This window comes from Cebus imitator, unplaced genomic scaffold (assembly GCF_001604975.1).
Source record: "Cebus imitator isolate Cc_AM_T3 unplaced genomic scaffold, Cebus_imitator-1.0 Scaffold95, whole genome shotgun sequence".
Taxonomy (NCBI): domain Eukaryota; kingdom Metazoa; phylum Chordata; class Mammalia; order Primates; family Cebidae; genus Cebus; species Cebus imitator.
Window position 1 is genome coordinate 3,453,302 of NW_016107410.1, and position 21,013 is coordinate 3,474,314.

Here is a 21,013-nt window from a genome sequence, read left to right on the forward strand (position 1 = left end):
CTGGGAGTGGGTGCCTGAGGCTCCTGAAGCACAAGTGGGCATGTGTTACAGTGTGCTCCCTTAGCTCTGCCATCCATGGACAGTGTTAACCAGCTCAGTACCCTCTTTGTACCCAGGTTTTTGTCCAGAATCCAGGAAGAATCAGGTCACACACAGACTTGAAGGATGAATGCAGGGGTTTTATTGAGTGGTGGAGGTGGCTCTCAGCAGGATGGATGGGGTGCTAGAAGGGAGATGGAGTGGGAAGATCATCTTCTCTAAATGTCCCCAGTCAGACTCCTCTCTTTCTCCTCTCTGCTGTATTGTTATGCCATTCTTCTGTTTTTCTGTTCATCTCCTTGTCTGCTCATCTTCTCGTGGAACGTGAGGTTTTGGGGTTTATATGAGTACACGGTAGGGTGGCATGGCAGGCCAGAAGACAACTTTTGGGTGCAGAAACAGGAATGCCTGTTCCCATTTCACACTGTGGGTTTCCTAGTTTGAGGGTGGGACCTTTGCCAGGGAACCACCCTCTTCACAGTATTTCCTTGTCTCCTGTCCATATCAGTTAGCATATAAGACACTTGGTCAGCAAGATTAACTAGATCATGAGTTTGAAAGGTAGCTCAACCAAGGTTTTGCCTCTTTATTATAACTCCCAGTTCTTCATCTAATCCATTTGTAAAGTTTGAGTTAAGGAGAATATCATTTTGGTGATTAGTATAACTTTCTTCTGATGGGCCTGAATATTGTTGAAATACTTTTTCAAATTTCTCATAGTATGACTTTACAGGCTCATCAAAATTTTGTTGGCATTGCTGTATTTTACTCCAATCAACTACTTTTTTGAAAACTAAGGGGAGAGTGTCTAGTAAAGATTTGGCAGTACTGCAGGCTCATTCACGATCTGCTTCAGAAAATGTATGCAAGTCCTCTACAGTAGTCCTGCAGTTTGCCTTTGCTATCTAGTCTTGGCTTTTCTTTCTGATATTAACATGTGAACCAATTGGTATATGTCAGAAAATCTAGCCAGAGTCATAAGTTCAAATATTTAGTTCAAATTCTTTAGCAAAACCAATGGAGTTCCAAAGGGGGTACAGGAATTCTTAATGGCTTTAAGTTCCATTTTTGACCATAATCAACAACCAAGTCAGGTTCTCCTCTACCAGACACAAAATATCCCAGAATGGAGCCAGAACAACAGAAAGTAGAGGAGGAAAGGGAGGTAAATTCAGACAATGAAGTTTTGGCAAAAGAAAAGAAAAGTTGAAGAAGGAAGAAAAATTTTGGCAGACTTTTTCAATTCAGAAAGTGTTTTAGACAATCTTTGGTTTTCCACTTGCAAAGAAATGACTATTAGACCCACCCTAAAAACTTCTAAGTACCACTGAAAATAAGTACCATCCCGGTTATTTTGTTTTATTTTAGAGCGGCTTTTTCTAATCGACTGTGCTGATGAACTAGCCTAGGTATTTCAAAGGTACTCCATGTGGACCATTGTAATTTTGGGTCTCTAGGAGTTATCTGAGACTGTTTTTCTAAATATTTGCATGAAGAAATACTGTAAGCATTTTTTTGTTGTTGTTTCAAGATGGAGTCTCGCTCTGTTGCCCAGTCTGGAATGCAGTGGCACAATCTCAGCTCACTGCAACCTCCACCTCCCAGGTTCAAGTGATTTTTCTGCCTCAGCCTCCTGAGTAGCTGGGAGTACAGGCATGTGCCACCTTGCCTGGCTAATTTTTGTATTTTTATTAGAGATGGGGCTTTACAATATTGGCCAGGCTGGTCTCGAAATCCTGACCTCCTGATCCACCTGCATTGGCCTCCCAAGCTGTAAGTATTAAACATAAATCCAGTTGGTGTTTCTAAAGGTGAATCTCTCCTTAAGGAGGAAGACTCAGTTTTAGAAGTATAGTCACCTATAATTTAGATCTTCCTTTTGCATGAGCCAAAAGTATCTAATGGGATTTTGTTTTGAATCGAGTGTGCAATCTATAGGAATAGCTCCTCAAATGTCAACCTTGAGTGGGTGCTTCCCTTTTACATGTCTTGGTGGTTCCAAGAAAATTGGTGCTTAGATGACCAGCCTTTCTGCATGTCCACTGGGGTAAGCAAGGCTCCCTCTATGTTCTTAAAAGACTTCTATGAGACTGTTCACATTGTAAGTGATTATCTCCAACATTCCCACAAGACCTTAGCCACCTAAGGTACCTTTTGGTTCTTTTGGTTTGGAGAAACAGTGTCTTATTTGGCCTCTTCTTGTGTAGATTTATCAATTGAACAAAGCTTTAGAATCTGGCCAGCTTTAAAAATGACACTTTTTTTTTTTCTTAAGCCACAAAGATTTACTTCCTCTTTCCAGAGAGAATCTGTTTGCTCCCCTACTAAAATTTTGAATAAGAGAAAAGGTTGAAAATCAGAATCTCAAATGAATAATTCCAAAACAACCCCTTAATCTCAGAGAAAAGTAAAACTCACAAATTCGTGATTAGCAGAATCTCTAGAGAATAACAAATGAAACTCCTACCTTGAGGTAGAGCTTCAATTCCAACTTTGTTGAGTTAGAAATGTGTGTATCTCAAATAGTCTGAATCTGCAGCCGAGGCTGGGATGATTTGGACTGAGAGAGACCATACCAGAGATCTCCACTGGCTCTTGCGAAATTGGGCGAACGAAAACCATTTGTGCTGGTACTGTTACCAGAAAGTGGTCCTGATCCAGACCCCAAGAGAGGGTTCTTCCATCTCATGAAAGAGAGAATTTGGGGTGGGTCCACAGAGTAAAGTGAAAGCGAGTTTATTAGAGAAGTAAAGAAACAAAAGGCTACTCCACAGACAGAGCAGCCCTTGGGGCTACTGGTTGGCTATTTTTATGGTTACTTCTTGATTATATGCTAAACAAGGGGTAGATCATTTATGAATTTTTCAGGAAAAGAGCAGAGAGTTCCTGGAACTGAGGTTTTCTCCCCTTCTTAGACTATAAAGGGTAACTTGCAGACATTGCCATGGCATTTATAAACTGTTGTGGCACTGGTGGGAGTTTTTTTTTTTACCATGCTAATGTATTATAATTAGTGTATAATGAGCAGTGAGGCTGACCAGAGGTCACTTTAGTCACCATCTTGGTTTTGACAGGTTTTGGCTGGCTACTTTACTGCAACCTGTTTTATCAGCAAGGTCTTTGTGACCTGTATCTTGTGTCAACCTCCTGTCTCATCCTGTGACTAAGAATGCCTAACCTTCTGGGAATGCAGCTAGCACATCTCAGCCTCATTTTATCCCTCTCTTATTCCAGGTAGAGTTGCTCTGGTTGGAATGCTTCTGATAGTCCCAGTGCTCCACCTGTCGGTGAAGTGACAGGGATCACTGAAGGGCTGCTGTACCTAATTAAAGCCTTCTTCCTGGGCAACATTTATCTCAGTGACTGGCATTCTGTGTGGCAAGAAACAGGATCTAGACCACGCTCTTGGTGTTTTGGTGACAAGATTTCATCATGCTACTCAGAACTATGTGTAACTTAAAACATATGCGTTATTCGTTCCTGGAATTTTTCATTTACTGTTTTCTGACCACAATTGACTGTGGGTAACTGAAACCATAGAAAGAGCAACCACAGATAAAGGCAGGCTACTGTAGTCAGAGGTTGCCAGAATGTTGATCTTAAATAATGAGATTCAGAAAAGATGAGTTTATAGAGTTTATTTGAGTGCAAGCCTTGGGAATGGCAACCCATAAAAGCACAGACTCCAGACAAATAGGGTCAGCCTTTGGTAAATGGGGAAGCTAAAGTTTCAATTATATGGGCAAAGACCAGGAAGTTCCAGCAGGGTTATGTTCTCCATATAAGATCAGGTACACATGCCATGACAATTTGATTGTTTACAGATTGCCACATTCCAGTAGAGATTACTTTATTACTCTTTGAGGAGGGGTAATGATCTGAGAGGGTCTTATCTCTGGCACTGCTTGGATTTTTAAATTATTTACAGGAACAAAAGGCAGAATTTGCAGCTGGATGTCATGTGACTCAAGTTATAGAGACACAGTCAAGACTCAGGATAATTTAAAGTTCCAACAGATTTAAGCTTGAACTATTTAATCCCACAGCCTAAAATGTTTCCTGTCTTCCCCAGGCTAAGTCAATGGTTTGAAACTTTAGGGGAGGAAAAATAATTTTTTTCTTTACCCCTCTGAGTTCTTAGTTAGACAGATCCCTGTAACAAAAGGCAGATAAGCAAGAGAAAAACAAATAGAAGTTTACATGTATGTAAGTAACATGTATATTTTAAATATACATGGGAGATAGGCAGAGAAATGAGGATATCTAAAAGATTACTTTGAATTCATGCTTGAATACTACTGTTCACTGAAAACTAAGGAGGATTGGTTTGGGGAAGGCTAGCCTTGGAGAGATATCCAGCGGAGCACAGTCAACAGGGTAAGTTTTGTCATGCAGATTTAGGTCAGTACCTTCACTGTGATATCTGACTCTAGTGATTTAGTCCTTTTTCTTTTCTTGGTACAGCGAGGGAGACACCTTTATGAATGAAGATTTCATTTATGGATGTAATTTTCTCTTACAGAAGTGTAACTTGTACTCAGACTTCAGAACTTCTCTTGTGTCTGCAATTTCTTGAAATAATCAGCTCAAAATAATTATTTTGCCAAAAGACATAGTGTGGGGTGGCATGTTCTGTCCTTTATTTCTCTGGTGCAAAGAGAGGGCAATGAGGCCCCCTCTCCAGCCCCCAACCCGGATTCCAGCTTTGTCCAGAGGGTTATTTGTTAGGCATAGTGGCTGTTTACATTAGCCTTTACTGGAAGACAGCGCTCTCAGCTAAAAACTTGGGAAAACCTCTGACTAAAGTAGTCTGCCTTTATCTGTGGTTTCATTTTCCATGGTTTCAGTTACCCGTGAGCAATCGTGGTCTGAAATATTACATGAAAAACTCCGGAAATAAACAATTCATAAGTTTTAAATTGTATGCTGTTCTCAAATGTTGTTACAAAACACCAGAGGTTTGGTCTAGGTCCTGCAGCTCATCACACAGAAAACCCATCCCTGAAATGAGTGTTGTCAGGGAAGAAGGCTTCAATTGGGTGCTGCAACCAAGAAGAACAGGAGTGAGTCTCAAATCTATCTCTCTGACTAAAATTGGGAGGTTTGTATAGTGGAGAAGGAGGGAAAACAGGAATTAGGGAGGGGTAAGGAAGCAGTTATCACGGATGAAGGGTCTGGTGTCTCATTGTCTGGATGCAGTGATATGATGAGATTCAGTTCATCTCCTGAGGAAGGAACTCAGATGAGACAAATGTAAGTTTGAAGTGTTAAGACCAGGGACAATCAATTTCTGTGTTTATTCAAAAAACTGTAAATATTACTTCCGTGAGACAATTGAGGCAGTTTTAGTCCCTGCTTCCTATTTATCAATTCCTCAGTCATGGGGAATCTACTGGCCGTTTCTTTTGGCTGCTTCATGCTGAATAGGGGGTATTATGGGATGATGATGAGGAATGAAAATGTTACCCCTGTAAATGGAAGTTCTTGTGAGTACCTGACTGGCATCTGGCTTGTTGAAACATCATGTGCCTCCAGTTGTGTCCTGTTATAATAAAAGAAAACAGATTCTTACTGAAATTAGGCAAATAGCTATATTGCCACAGATTAAGAATATTCAGAAATAGTTTCTGAATTCTGGAGAATTCAAGTAGAGACAGAGAAATATGCATCAGGTTTTGTTTACAAGGCTAAATTAGCTACAAAAAAAAAAAAGGAATTTATCCTGACTCTGAAAAGCAAAACGAAAAGAATTAACGATGTTTGAAACAAAAAAGCCACAAAAATTATTTCAGTCTTCTAATAGTTCATTGCATGCAATTAACTCTTGTTTTGCTTCATTTTGGGTTAACAATCTTCATGGATAAAAACAGCTTTGTAATTATAGTCCTGGACATTTCATTTTTTAGTTCAATGGCATAATTGCCAAAGTTAGCAGAAATCTATATTCAATAGTCTTTTTCTTGAAATCCTCTAAAGAAGTAAGTTGTTTTTTAAAAAAAAACAAAAACAGGCCAGATGTGGTGGCTCATGCCTGCAATCCTGGCACTTTGGGAGGCTGAGGCAGGTGGATTACCTGAGGTCAGGAGTTTGAGACCAGCCTGGCCAACGTGGTGAAACCCTGTCTGTACTAAAAAAACAAAAATTAGCCGGGCATGGTGGCAGGCACCTGTAATTTTAGCTACTCAGAAGGCTGAGGCAGGAGAATCACTTGAACCCCAGAGGCGGTGGTTGCAGTGAGCAGAGACTGCACCACTGTAATCCAGCCTGGGCGACAAAGCGAGACTCCGTCTCAAAACAAAAACAAAAACAAAAAATCAAAATTATTCTCTCATGGTTTTTGAGGCTAGAAGTCCAAAATCAAAGCGTTAGCTGAGCTGGTTCTTTTTTGGAGGTTCTGACAGAGAATTCCATGCCTTTCACCTCACTTTTGGTGGTTGTTGGCAATGCTTGGCATGGCTTGCTTGTAGCTGCATTACTGCAATTTCCTCCTTCAGCAGCACATGGCGTTCTGCTCTCTGCATCTCTGTATGTCCTCTCTTCTTCTTATAAGGGATCAGTTATCAGATTTAGGGCCCACCTAAAATGACTCTATTTCCAAATAAGGTCACATCTTGAAGTTCTGGGTGGACACAGATTTTGGAGATATACTAGCCAACCCATTATAATAATCGTCCAGGAACTATCAATGACCCTGCTATAATTAAACTACCAATGTTTACACATTCTTTTGTCCATAGAGCTACTGTGACCATTTTTAATTCTTTGGTAATTTCCTAATCCAGAAATGGTGTCGGTTTTCAGAAATCTAGATCAGCTTTACTCTGTTCATGTGTAAAAAATTTTCTAAGAACAAGAAGTAAGCTTTGGACTGTAGCTGATTATAAGCTGCTTTTTGAGAAGAATCAAAATGAAGTAATAATTGTGGATGACAAAGTGTTAGGACAGCCACAGTTAAAAACGCAGTTGAAAAAGAAATTTGGTTATTTCTGTGTCATACAACAGTTTAACATAATAATCATTATTGCAATTACTGATAACATATACTAAGATGACATATTAGAAGTTTAGGAATCTCCTACAACTTTGGAACACATTAATAACATATTTATATAAATATAACCCAGAGAAAGTTAAACACAACCTCATATTTGACAATGTTTTCTGTACAATTTTAACAAATCAAATAAGCGTAAATGTCTCTCTTGGACTTTGAGAGAACTTAATATTTAAAAAGTTAGTTTGAAGTAAAAAACCTGAATTTAGAACTTGAAATTTTTGCTTTGCAAGTTTGTCAGATATCGGAAGTCTAAAACACTTGATATTCCAAAATAGGAACACACGTCATTCATCAAGTCAAAATGATAATTCAAAGACTTCAAAAAAATGAAAACCTTTATTTTTTGGTAGAGTGAAGACTCAGTTTCCCAAATAATAAAACCTAATAAAGGCAGCATGAGGCCAACTAAATCTCTCTTTTTCTTTTTCCATTTTTCTGCAGTTTACTCGAAAGAAGCAACAAGCTTTTATTATCTATTATTAATATTACGTGAAAATTTTGTTCAATAGATAAAACCAAATTTTAACATTTGTATAGTATGCTATTAATGTTAAGGCTAATTTTAATAGAACCTTATGAATAAATCTATTTAATTTTAATCAGTTTGACCAAAAGATAATATTTCCATAAATCCTTTATAACCTTTCACAATTTTCTATTAAAAAATAGCTAAATGCTCCAAGAAAACCTTGTTATCCTGACACAGGGGCCCAGATGCTGGCCTTGCATCAGTTTGCTTTTGATATTAATGTTTAATTTGTAGAAAAACTCTGAACTAATTTTCTCTCTCTCTCAAAATCAGCCCTTACAGTCTCATTCACTCACCTGTTGCTTGGTAGTCCCTAGGCCTGGAAGGATTGAATGACTCTAACATATAGCCCTGTATCTCATGAAAGCAACCCATTCTGATGGTTGCCTTCTCCCAGGTCTGAAGACAAGGCTTTGACTGGTATCAGTGTTCAAGATTTAGCAGACGCTGGTGCCTTTTCCAGACCCAGGAGTCAAAGGCCTGTAACTTGACAGCACAAGGACGTTGAAAGCAGTACAGAAAGTTGGGTAGATGTAAAAACCTTAATTTCTTTATATTTTAATTTTATTTATTTGAGACAGGCTTTTGCTCTGTTGCCGAGGTCACAGTGCAGTGGTGCAATCATGACCTGCTGTAAGCCTTGATCTCCTGAACTCAAGCAATCCTCCCACTTCAGCCTCCCAAATAACTAGGACTACAGGCAATTGCCACATATCTTGCTAATTTTTTTTTTTTTTTTTTTTTGGTAGAGATGGGACCTCCCTGTGTTGCCCAGGCTAATCTTAAACTCCTGGGCTCAAGTGATCCTCCCATCTCAGTCTCCCAAAGCGTTGGGATTACAGGCATGAGCCACCACACCTGGCCCTTCATTCTTTTTAATCCAGTTTTCCTAAGCCATCAAAAACCTAATAACAATAATACAGCAATTATCTCCATAAAACATAGAATCTGTTTCTTAGGCCAGTTACCAGAAAGCAAAGAAAGAGCATCTGCAGTGTGATTGCTTCTCCTATGGTGTCATACTGTTTCATATTCCTCTCCTCTACTTACTGGTTCCTTTCTTCTTTATTTTACAAATCACCTTTTCAAGTCCATAATGTGAATCAACCTTTGGAAACTTCTGAATTTAGACACATTTTTTTTCTCAACAGGACACATCTTCTTTGTCACATTTTATATACAGAATTATATATTAATTAGAATTCTTATTCTCTAGTAACCTTACATTTTAGTGAAAAACCTAGGAAGCAAGAAATATTGAACTGTCTGTCAGATATCAGTATCTTCTAGATAAGAACATTCTATAATTTTTAAAGACATGTTTCCCCATTTCATAACCCTTTCTTAATTATTAGAAATTACCAAGACATTTAATGACCATCCAAAGGATTTCAAGATTTTTAATTACACAAAAGGCCAGGCATGGTGGCTCACACCTGTAATCCCAGCACTTTGGGAGGCTGAGGCGGGTGGATCACAAGGCCAGGAGTTCGAGACCAGTCTGCGCAACATGATGAAACCCCGTCTCTACTAATATACAAAAAATTAGCTGGGTGTGGTGGCAGGTGCCTGTAATCCTAGCTATTCTGGAGGCTGAGGCAGGAGAATCACTTGAACCCGGGAGGCAGAGGTTGCAGTGAATCGAGATTGTGCCATGGTACTCCAGCCTGGGCAACAGAATTGGACTCTGTCTCAAAAAAAAAAAAAAAAAATATTACACAAAAAGTTCACCTACAGCATTTACCCCCATCTATATTTTATTCATTTTTAGCAATTATCTAGATTTATCTATAATTTTTAGCAAATTATGTAGAACTGAGATATTAGAAAAAACTAGTCATTATTTTATTGTCAGCTATTTTTTAGAACCTGTGCATATTAGGTGTTCACCTAAGTAAGAAGCTTAAAGTTAAATACATGGGTATTTTCATCAACAACTCAGAAGATTCAGCTGTTTTTGTTAAACCAAAAACATTACATTGGTTTTATTTTTCAAAAAAATCACTGAAAGATAATTTTGTTTTTGGTTTGCTTCATAGTCTTATAACCTTTTGTGCCAAGCCCTGACACCTTTAAATATGTAGCACAGACAAATATAAAACCTGGACCAAAAATGTATGCTGACAATTCCAAAGATACTTCTATTTTTATTTTACCAATAATCTTAACGCCAGCTTGTTTATTAAATATTTGCTGAAGTCATGTGAACTTGAAAAATGCTAAGACTTGTTGTCTCATGTAACTTTTATTTACAAGCCAATTTGGTACTCTGTAGACACAACGTATAATAAATGTACATTCACATAAACACATCTAGACGTATATGCAAAGATATAAATAAAGACCCAGTAGCATTTACCTTGAAACTCTAGCCATGGGATAACCACACAAGTTTGTAAGTTTACAAACATGTTCACATGGCTAAACTTTGTTTACCTCAATAGGTAATCCAATGAGGGCTCTGACCAAAATTTTGGGTAAAGCAATAGTAGTTTAATCTTAAAGGACAAACCTCCCCAAACTCTAAGGAACACTGGGGCCAAGCATACTACAGACGAACGTCACATACTGACTGGGCACGACCAGGCTTAGAACAGTAGCATAAAAGCCTGCATACATGGAACTCCATCCTGTTTTCTCATTCAACAGCAAAATGAATCCAGTGAAATGAATCCAACAGCAAAATGAATGCAGCAGTACAATTGAAAGACTCATGGAGTCCAATCCTCCCCAGACTCCAAAAAATGGTGGGGCAAATAGCATTACAAAATAATAGCATTTTCCTTCGTTCTTTTGGTTTATAACTACATGCAGATAAATTTTGAAGAATACACCCAAATCAACTGCATTCTAGGATCAAAGTCCAATTTCCCATGACTATGTCAACACACGCACACAGAAAAAAAAAATTATTAAAATACAGTCTAACTGCAGTAGTGACTAACAAGCCCCAGGAGTATCTGAACCATGGTTGGGGTGCTCCCCTTTCACAGTTGGTTGGGCTTGTTCAACCTGCAAACAGAAATTCCTTCAAAATTCCCCAAATCATGAGGAGCCAATCCTGCTGTCTGGTATCCAGAAAATATGCTCACTTGTCTGGGTATATGTACAATTACTAACAAGCCCCCAAGAGTGTCCAGACTGAATGATCAGAGTGCTTCCCTTGCTCAATTAGTTGGGCTTGTTCTACCTGCAAACATAAATTCCTTTAAAATTTCCCACATTGAGAAGAGCAGATTCCACTGACTGGTCCCACAAAAGACACTGATCTGGATGCAGCTGTCGTATTTCAAAGACTGTTCTTCCTGGGCAATCAGGAACACAGATGGGGCTGGCAACAATGCTACCAGAGAGAGAGAGACACACACACAAAAATCCACCTCTGGCTAAAAAAAGGCAGCTAGCTGCTTAGGAGGGCTTCTGAAACTCTCCTGTCCCTCAACAGCCAAGATCACAAGCAATGCACTCCTGGTCAGGGCACCAAAATCTGTTACCAAAATGTCAGAAGTTTGGTCTAGGTCCTGCTCACTGCACAGAAAGCCAATCATTGAGACGAGTAGTATTACCAGGGAAGAAGGATTTAATCACGTGCTGCAGCTGAGGAGAGTAGAAAATAAATCTCAAATCCATCTGTCCAGCTGACTAAAATTGGGGGATTTCTCTTCGAGGAGCCCTTATTTTACTTAATAGTGGCCCAAAAGCATAGAAGTAGTCATGCTGGCCTATTGTTATGATTGCTCTATTTTATTATTATTTATAATAAAATTTATAATAAATTTTACTATATTATAATAAATTTATAATTTATTATAAATTTATATTAGGCCTATAAATTTATAATAAAATTTATGATAAATAATAATAAAATAGATATTTTAATTTAGGCACACTCTTACTGTACCTAAATTATAAATTAACTTTATCATAGATATATTACAGTGTATATAAAGAGTTTGGTTGTGGTTTCAGGTTTCCACTGGGAGCCTGAGAATGTACCCTCCTTTGGGTAATGGGGGACTAAAGTAGAAATTTTGTAAAGTTTCTTGCAGATCCAACATTCTGAAGTTCTTCATTTTCAGGAAATTCAGCTCAGAGAGTTAGAGTCAAACTTTATTTGAAAACTTTTTAGTAATTCAATATTAATTGGAAGTGATTTATAAAATGGAACAAACACTAGCTTTGTTAAAAATAGAAAAAATATTTTTAAAGTGAAGTACATAACAAAATACCTTTTTTGGAGGTATCGTAAAAAGTTCCCTAGAATGGAAAATGTATTTTGAGGAAAATCTTGGAAATTGCAAAGTATCTTTAAAGAGAGTTCAACCCTGGGCTGAAGTTGCGGCAGACACCCATGCCCCATCCCACCACCCTGGCCAGGTGCCACTTCCCTGTGCTGTGCTCTGAGAAGAGCTGGCTGAGTTCAGGAAAGCTGAATTAGGGTTGTCAGAGTGATTCATTTCTTCTCTGCTAAGAGGTGAAAAAAATTTCTTTTAAAAAGAAAATGCATTTTCAGATCCCAATTATGCTTTTTTCCCTTAAGAATGAAACTTTCACTTTGTTGAGTCTATTTTTATTTTATTTATTCATTTTTCTTCTTGAAATTTCTGACTCCTTTAGTAGGCTGACAAAGCCCACCGCCATTCATATTCAACTTACCTGCCTAATTTTCTCATTTACAGTTGGTGGGCACGCTGAAATTGCTGGGCCATCCTTCTGACTTTCTTCTGCTGTGGAGACCGTTTGTGAGTTGCCAGGTAATGGGCAGGAGGGGGGGATTTCTCCCAACTGTAACATCCAGGCTTTCAAACACTTGAATGCCAACAGTTCAACACTCTTATCAGAGCCTCAGCATTATTCCTGAAGCTCCTCACAATAAACTTCTGTACCAAATTAATTAAAGAAAAGCCTGATAATTCCATTCCGAGGCATTCCAACGAAAGTAATTTCAGATACATAATGCACAATTGGCTTTTCCACTTGACTTCCAAATGAAACGCTCATGGTATTTAGTACCATTTGCTTAATCAGGAAAACCATCACATCCTTAGGCAGAAGAGAGAAACTGAAAATTTGGGGAAAGAAGAACTTTGTGAAGTGTGGAGGTCATTAGATTATCTTGTGAAGTGTGGTGGTCATTAGACTGTCTAAATAAATGGTAGACAAGAGGCTGTGGGGCTAACTCCTACCTTTCATAAAGAAGGGGCAATTTTAGGAAAGATTATGATGGGAGCTACTGTAGAGAAAAAATTATTCACTGGACACTTGTTAAAACAGTAAGAAAGACTTTGTTCAAGACAATTGTTATACCAGTCAACTCTATTGGAATAGAAGAGAGAGACTGAGCTAAACTCCTAATCAGAGATGGCTTGGGACTTATGGCCAATGGGAAGAATGAGGGGTCAGTGGACGGAAAATTACTAAGAGGAGACCTCAAGGGAAGGAGGATTCTTGCTAAAGGCAGGCAGAGGACTTAGACATCAAGGATAGGGGCAGGGAGGAACTTGATCAGATATCAGGGGTGATCAGATATCAAGGTGAGGGATAACTTAGCAGGATTCTTGCTAACATTGAGGTCATCAGGGGCACACAGAAAACCAAGTTGAGGCCTAAGCGAGAAAAGGGCTCAGGGAAGTCTAACTAAAGTTTGACTAAGGAGACCATCTTTGTCACCAATCTTCAGGTGTTTTGTGATAAAATAGTAAAACTTGGACTCATAAGAAAATCAGAGAGTTAAACATTAGGTACTGGGCAGAATTCAGTGAAGATGGTTAACTGTGAGAGGAAGGGAACTAGTGAAGACCACAGAGGCCTTAGCTCCTGGGCAGCCCTTCAAAGTCCAGAGTCTCCTCTGCCTGTGAGTTGGTGTGGCCCTGCCTAAGGACATAGATGATTTCAGCATGGCAACAAGCCTGGGGTGGGAGCCCCAGGTCAGTTATTGCTGGTGTTGCCTGCCAGAAGCTACACCTCCAGTTATTTGCTCACCACAAGGGAGGCTGGCCGAGGTGCTATTGGCTCCCAGCCCAGCAGCAGGCGCAGAGAAGCTCCCAGGCGAGGCAGAGGCCGGTCCTGACCCACGGTTTTCCTATCACCAGCATTACACAGCAGTGCTCTTGCATGGCGGGCCCCGTCCTACCTCTTTAGTTTCCACAAGTCTTTTACATCTGGTTTCTCTGTCCTCTATCCAACTACCAGTTCTTCCTTCCAGGATCTGGTGTGTCCAGTTTGCTGTTGTTGGTCGAGTCAGCATTGAACTGACAATGCATTTATGTAGCCTGAAGCCCATAAACTCTAAAAATCTAACATGTTCATTTTCACAAGCCCACAAAAGATCTTATGCCCTAGCCCTACAGTCTCTTCATCAATAAGGTACATGAGGGGCATTAAATGATGAATTGACCCTGCCAAAATTAAATTCTGGCTTAGAGAGATGCTACAGAAGACAGGCCATATGAAGACAAGTAGAAGCAAAGTGAATGTCCCATCTTTAACTAGGTTCTCCATCCTGGGACTGAGAGCCGTGAGATTGGTGACTGCTGTCATATGACACTGTTACGATATGTTATCAATATGTTAAGGATCATACTAAACGTACACATTGATAGTGGGCCTACTGTCAGTTTATATTCAACTTACCTGCATCATGGTCTCATTTACAATTGATGGGTGCACCGAGGGAGCCTTGTAGCTGAAGTAGCTGTCAGGCAGGTTTACTTGATTCTTGTTTCTTCACAAGGAACTGAGGCTTTAACAGGTTGAGAGATCTGCCTAAGGTTATAGGGGAAATAAGTGACAGGGCTAGAAATCGAGCCTCACCCTTGTGATTCCAAGTCCAGACTCGTTCCTACATGTCCATAGTCATTTGTACACACCATCAGTGCCAGCCGGTGCACCTCACTCACCCACTAAAGGCTGGCCATCTAACTTCTGAATTCAAGGGTACCTCCCTCATCTTGCAGTTGTTTGTTGCCTGTCACAAGAACAGGGTGGGATTAAGAGCAGCAGCTGCAGCTCCAGCAGCTGAGGGGCAGCTCTGGGCTCCCTAAATCCGCCAGTGGAGACCCACGTGCAGTTGTGGGGGAAAAAGTTTAACAGCCTTGATCTTTTTCCTTCTAGTATGTCCTGCCTTTAGCTTGCCTACCTGGTCCTGTCTGCTGGCTTGGCATTGACTTTCAGAGAGATATGCTCCACACTACATGAGTGGTTTAAGCTCCTGGCACTGTCGATCACCGTTCTTCCCACTGAGCCTCTGGTGTCTCTGTGCCTGTCCTGCATCTCTGAAGTCGAGTGATGTTTATTCACAGCTCTCTAAACCTCTGGCTTGGGTTTCTTCTGGTAAAGACAAACTCTTCTTTCTGCTGAGGAATTACTCAACACTCCAGCCTTCTCTCCACTTCCTCTTTCATCCCTAAACCCTTCCGCAAATGAAAGATAGGTCTTGTTTAGAAAAAATGTGAAAGCTACTCCAGCACAGGTCTGTGGCCACTCTAGTCTGTTTGGCCTCCTCTGTGGAGGAAAAAAGCTTTGGTTCACTCCATTTTGCTTTCCTCCAATTTACTTTTGAGAATGCTGGCTGAATGCTTTAGTCATTCACAAAGTTGGCTTCTGACACAGAAACCTCTCACTTCCTCTGGCCTGAGTGCTTGGCATCTGTACTCCCTCCAGCTACCACGTTCTTCAGCTCCTTTGGAAAGATCAGTATTGTTCACAGTGGCGATCAGAGAGGCATGGTTTACAGTATTATCTCATCTCCCAACTTCTCCATCATAATCAGAAAATTGCTTCCCTGCTGAGTGGCACCGCCATATTTCTTATGCAATAATATTAAACTCTCCCTATTAACAATTGATTCGTGTCCATTGTTGTGAATGGAACACAAAGAAACAAAGTATCTTTATAAATGAATTGGACCTGGCTGGCTACAGTGTAGAATGGCTTGTTGGCATCCTCACACCAGGGCGTGCGGGAAGAAGTACATTGGCACATCTGTGGCCATACCCATTCCTGAGGGAGGTGAGGAGATGGATTGAGGCTGGTGATGCTTGGGAAAGGTGTTCATAAAAAAATACCCTCACTTATCGGCAAACTCAGAGATAAAGACGAGGCAGAATTCAATGCTTTCAGATGCCAATTTCTTTTCAAACTAGAGTAAGAATTCAGCGTAAGTAAATCCATAGAGAGAAATTGGATCAGTGGTTGCCACTGGGTGGCAAAAGGAGAGTTGGGATTGACTGCTAATAAGTCCTTTTTGGAGTGGTAAGAATGTATGGGACCAGATACTTGTGTTGGTTACACAACCTTGTGAATATTCTAAAACACACTGCATTTTACACCTTAGAAAATGTTGAAGCAATGTCTTGGCCAGCAGGGACCTCACAGCTCCTCTGGTCAGAACATGTGCCAGGCTAACCAATTGTCTGCATTTGTCTGGGACTAAGGAGGTTCCTGGGGTCTGAGACTGTTACTACTGAAACCAGTGACAAAGCAGAATGATTCAGTCACCCTGGTGTGTGCTGGGGCACCGTTCAGGAATGACAGTGAAGGCAGGCAACCTCCCATTTAACAGAGCGATTTCTCATTCACAGTGCTCTTGCTACCACCTTGTGAAGTAGCTGCCAGCCAGGTTTTACTTAATTCTTGTTTCTTCACAAGGAACTGAGGCTCTAACAGGCTGAGAGGTCTGCCTAAGGTTATAGGGGAAATAAGTGACAGGGCTGAAGTCAAGCCTCATCCTTGTGATTCCAAGTCCAGACTCTCCTACGTGTGGATAGTCATTTGTACGCGCCATCACTGCTGGTCAGTGCATCTCGCTCGCCCCCTAAAGGCTGGTGATCTAACTTCCAAATTCAAGAGTACCTCCTTCATCTTTCCTTCCCACCCCCAGAAACTGCCTCCTGTGGAACCTCTCAACACAGTGATCCACTCAGTGCCATCTCTAAGTTTATCTTCCTCGTCCCACTGCCATCTCTGGAGGCAGGGACTGTGTGTCAGTCATCTCTGCTCTTGGCTCCTGTTACCTTGCCTGGTGCTCGATAAGCCCCAGCTGAAGGAAGCCTGGCCTCTGTTCCAAAGAACAACCAGGATCAAGGAGCCCAGATAAGAGAATCTCCTGTTGCCCATCTCTTTTTTTCCCCATCTCTTTTTTATTCTTTTCTTCCGGCCAAAGGAGTCTTTTTTCCTGATGTGTTCAGCCTTTCTTAGGCTCATTTTCTGAGGAGCTTGCTGGTAGAACTGGAACAATCTGTCTCCTTTCCTGAGTACTGACACGCTGCTTTTTAAATTGTGTTGTAAACACGCTCCAAAGGCCAAGTCAAGCCAATGGGCAACTGGCAATGAGTGTTGCAGCTTATGCAGTGAGTACTGTAGCTCGGGAGAGAGGAAGTGCCAGAAGGTAGGCAGGCTTCCCGGCAGGCAGACAGTTCTGGAAAGTCTTAATATCAGGGAAGGCTGTCATCAGTCTTGACCATAGGATGCATGCCAGTGTGGGGATAGGTGGGTAAGGCAAGGGTGCTACTGCCAAAAGTAAGGCAGGGTTCCAGAAAAGAGAGATGGAGTGCTGGAAGGTACAAGGCAGACTCTAGGCACAAGGTTTCAGAACTGAGGTATAGGTAAAAAGATTGAGGGTCAGGCTGGCAACATGGGCAATGTGACATCAAATCCAAGGGTATGGAATTAGAAGACCCAGACCATGGAGCTCCGATGGCCAAGGGATGCTACCTGGGGGGGCAGGTGGGCAGAAACTGTAACCAGGAAAAACTTGGCACAGATGATCCACTTAAATGAGGGGGTGGAGCTGTCCTTGCAAACCAATGATGCAACTAATGCCATGCAGTGAGTGGATCTTCCTTCCCCCTAAACAGATAGTGTAAGTATGACTGAGAAATGTGCTATAAGCACACAGAAACTCCTGCATGCATTCAGGGAGGAGATTCACTTTTAATAGGTTTTGCTTGCATCTGTTTACTGATGGGGGTCAATGGTATCCTGTAAACATGCTAGATACCAATGAAAGTTCCCTCAGATAACCTCAAGAGAGTCACTTCTCCCATGGCTTATTATTATTATTAAAATTGTATTTGTACTGTCTTTTTTGTCTCTAATTTTTTTATTTTTAATTTTTTTCTATTCCTATAAGGTTTTGGGGAACAGGTGGTATTTGATTATATAAGTAAGTTCTTTAGTGGTGATTTGTGGGATTTTGGTACACCGATCACCAGAGCAGTATACACTGAACCCAATTTGTAGTCTTTTATTCCTCACCCCTCAGACTCTTTTCCCCCAAGTCCCCAAAGCCCGTTGTAGAATTGTTATGCCTTGCATCCTCATAGCTTAGCTCCCACTTACGAGTGAGAACATACAATGGTTGGGTTTTCATTCCTAAGTTCCTTCACTTAGAATGATAGTCTCCAATTCTATCCAAGTTGCTGTGAATGTCATTAATTTATTCCTTTTTATGGCCCAGTAGAATTCCATTGTGTGTGTGTGTGTATATATATATATATATATATATATATATATATATATATATATATATATATATATATATATAAACTTCTACACTGCTGATGGGAAGATAAACTAGTACAACCACTATGAAAAATAGTGTGGAGATTTTTTAAAGAACTAAATATATATACATATATATCATATTTCCTTTATTGATGGGCATTTGGTCTGTTTTCATATTTTTGCAATTACAAATTGTGCTATTATAAACATTCATGTGTAAGAATCCTTTTTGTATAATATCTTCTTTTCCTCTGGGTAGATACCCAGTAGTGGGATTGCTGTGTCAAATGGTAGTTCTACTTTTAGTTCTTTAAAAAATCTCCACACTATTTTTCACAGTGGTTGTACTAGTTTACCTTCCCATCAGCAGTGTAGAAGCATTCCCTTTTCAGCACATCTACACCAACATATACTCTTTTTTAAATGGCCATTCTTGCAGGAGTGAGGTGGTATTACATGGTGGTTTTGATTTGCATTTTCCTGATCATTAGTGATGTTGATCATTTTTTCATGTTTCTTGGCCATTTACATATATTCTTTTGAAAATTGTCTATTCATGTCCAAAAGCCCATTTTTGATGGGATTGTTTGTTTTTTTCTTGCTAATTTGTTTGAGTTCCTTGTACATTCTAGATATCAGTCCTTTGTTGAGTGTATAGATTGTTGAATGTACAGATTGTGAAGGTTTTCTCCCATTCTGTGGGTACTCTCCTGGCTGTTCCTTTTGCTGTGCAAAAGCTCTTTAGTTTAATTAGGTCTCACCTATTTATCTTTGTTTGTGTTGTATTTGCTTTTGTGTTCTTGGTCATGAAGTCTTTGCCTAAGCCAATGTCTAGAAGGGTTTTTTCGACGTTACCTTCTAGAAATTTTAGTTTCAGGTCTTAGATTTAAGCCCTGGTACTATCTGGAGTTGACTTTTGTATAAAGTGAGAGATGAGGGTCCAGTTTCATTCTCCTTTATGTGGCTAGCCAGTTATCATGGCACCATTTGTTGAATAGGGTGTCCTTTCCCCACATTATACTTTTGTTTCCTTTGTCAAAGATCAGTTGGCTATAAGTATTAGAGTTTATTTCTAGGTATTCTTTTCTGTTCCATTGGTCTATGTGCCTATTTTTATACCAGGACCATGCTGTTTTTGTGACTATGATCTTATAGTACACTTTCAATTCAGCTAATGTGGTATCTCCAGATTTGTTCTTTTTGGTTAGTCTTGCTTTGGTTATGCAGAGGTTTTTTTTTTTTTTTTTTNTTTGTTTCATATGAATCTTAGGATTGCTTTTTTCTAGTTCTGTGAATAATGATGGTGATATCTTGATGGTGATTGCATTATTTTTAGATTGCTTTTGGCAGTATGGTCATTTTCACAGTATTGGTTCTACCCATCCGTGAGCATAGGATGTGTTTTCACTTGTTTGTGTTGCCTATGATTTCTTTCAGGAGTGTTTTGTTGCTTTCCTTGCAGAGTTCTTTCACCTCCTTGACTATGTATATTCCTAAGTATTTAATTTATTTATTTATTATAGCTATTGTAAAAGGGGTTGAGTTTTTTATTTGATTCTCAGCTTGGTCTCTGTTGGTATATAGCAGAGCTGCTGATTAATGTACATTAACTTTGTATCCTGAAACTTTACTGAATTCATTTATCAGTTCTGGGAGCTTTTTGGAGGTGTCTTTAGGGTTTTTTTGTTTTTGTTTTTGTCTTTTCCTTGAGATACAGTCTCACTCTGTCACCAAGCTGGAGTGCAGTGGTGATCTCAGCTCACTGCAACCTCTGACTCCCTAATTCAAGCGATTCTCCTGCCTCAGCCTCCCGAGTAGCTGGGATTACAGGCATGCATCACAATACCCAGTTAATTTTTGTATTTTTAGTAGAGACGGGGTTTCACCATGTTGGCCAGGCTGGTCTCGAACTCCTGACCTTGTGATCTGCCTGCCTAGGCCTCCCAAAGTGCTGGGATTACAGGCATGAGCCACCACACTTGGCCTCAGTTTTTCTAGGTATACAGTTATATCATCAGCAAACAGTGACAGTTTGATTTCCCCTTTACTGATTTGGATGCCCTTTATTTCTTTCTCTTGTCTGGTTGCTCTGGCTAGGACTCCTAGTACTAAGTTGAATAGAAATGGTGAGAGTAGGCATTCTTGTCTTGATCCAGTTCTCAGAGGGAATGCTTTCAACGTTTTGCTATTTAGTATTAGGTTGGCTGTGGGCTTGTCATAGATGGCTCATATTACATTGTGGTATGTCTCTTCTATTCCAATTTTGCTTAGGGTTTTAATTATGCCCCTGTGGCTTACTAAGTGATGACTATCTTTAGATGAGGTTGTGGTTTTGATTTTGTTTTTTTCAACATTTTGACTAGTTCAAAAAGCATTGAGTTGTTATTCTCAATAACAATTCAACCTATTAAGAGAGAAAGGTGAGAGAAAAAAATGAAAGTCCCATTGTACTTGATACTGATTGTTAATCATATTTTATCCTTTCTAGAAAACTCCTCGTTCACAAAGTTGTTCAGAATGCCCTATTTCCAGCCTTTGGCACCAATCTGCAATTGCAGTGTTGCCTTTGACCTTCATCCTAACATCCACCCTCATTAGTGCCATTTTCTTCTGGTAGAGTCATGATTTAACACTAATTACTTCCACCACAAAGTTCTGCTTTGTCAAATCAGATCATGATACAGAAATAGCACATGCATACTTTCCTCTAATTTAAAAGGCATATGTGGAAAACTAGTATTTAGCCTTAGGCTTGGGACTCCTGAGTACCTGTGAAATCTTGAGGCTTGTGTTAATATTTCCTGAGGATACAAAGGTTTCAGGTAAGGCAGAATCAGCAAACGTGTGGCCTGTAGGCTTCTTCCAAGCTATTAAACTGTCTT

The 21,013-nt window shown here is 39.9% G+C and overlaps 1 long non-coding RNA gene across 1 annotated transcript; it reads left to right on the top strand.

Moving 5' to 3' along the window:
* Positions 1 to 325: 325 nt before the first annotated feature.
* On the top strand, positions 326 to 18,788 carry LOC108309624. Its single transcript, XR_001827427.2, has 3 exons — positions 326 to 340; positions 2,687 to 2,688; positions 18,699 to 18,788. It is a non-coding gene; the product is annotated as an uncharacterized LOC108309624 (long non-coding RNA).
* The last annotated feature ends 2,225 nt before the right edge of the window (positions 18,789 to 21,013 follow it).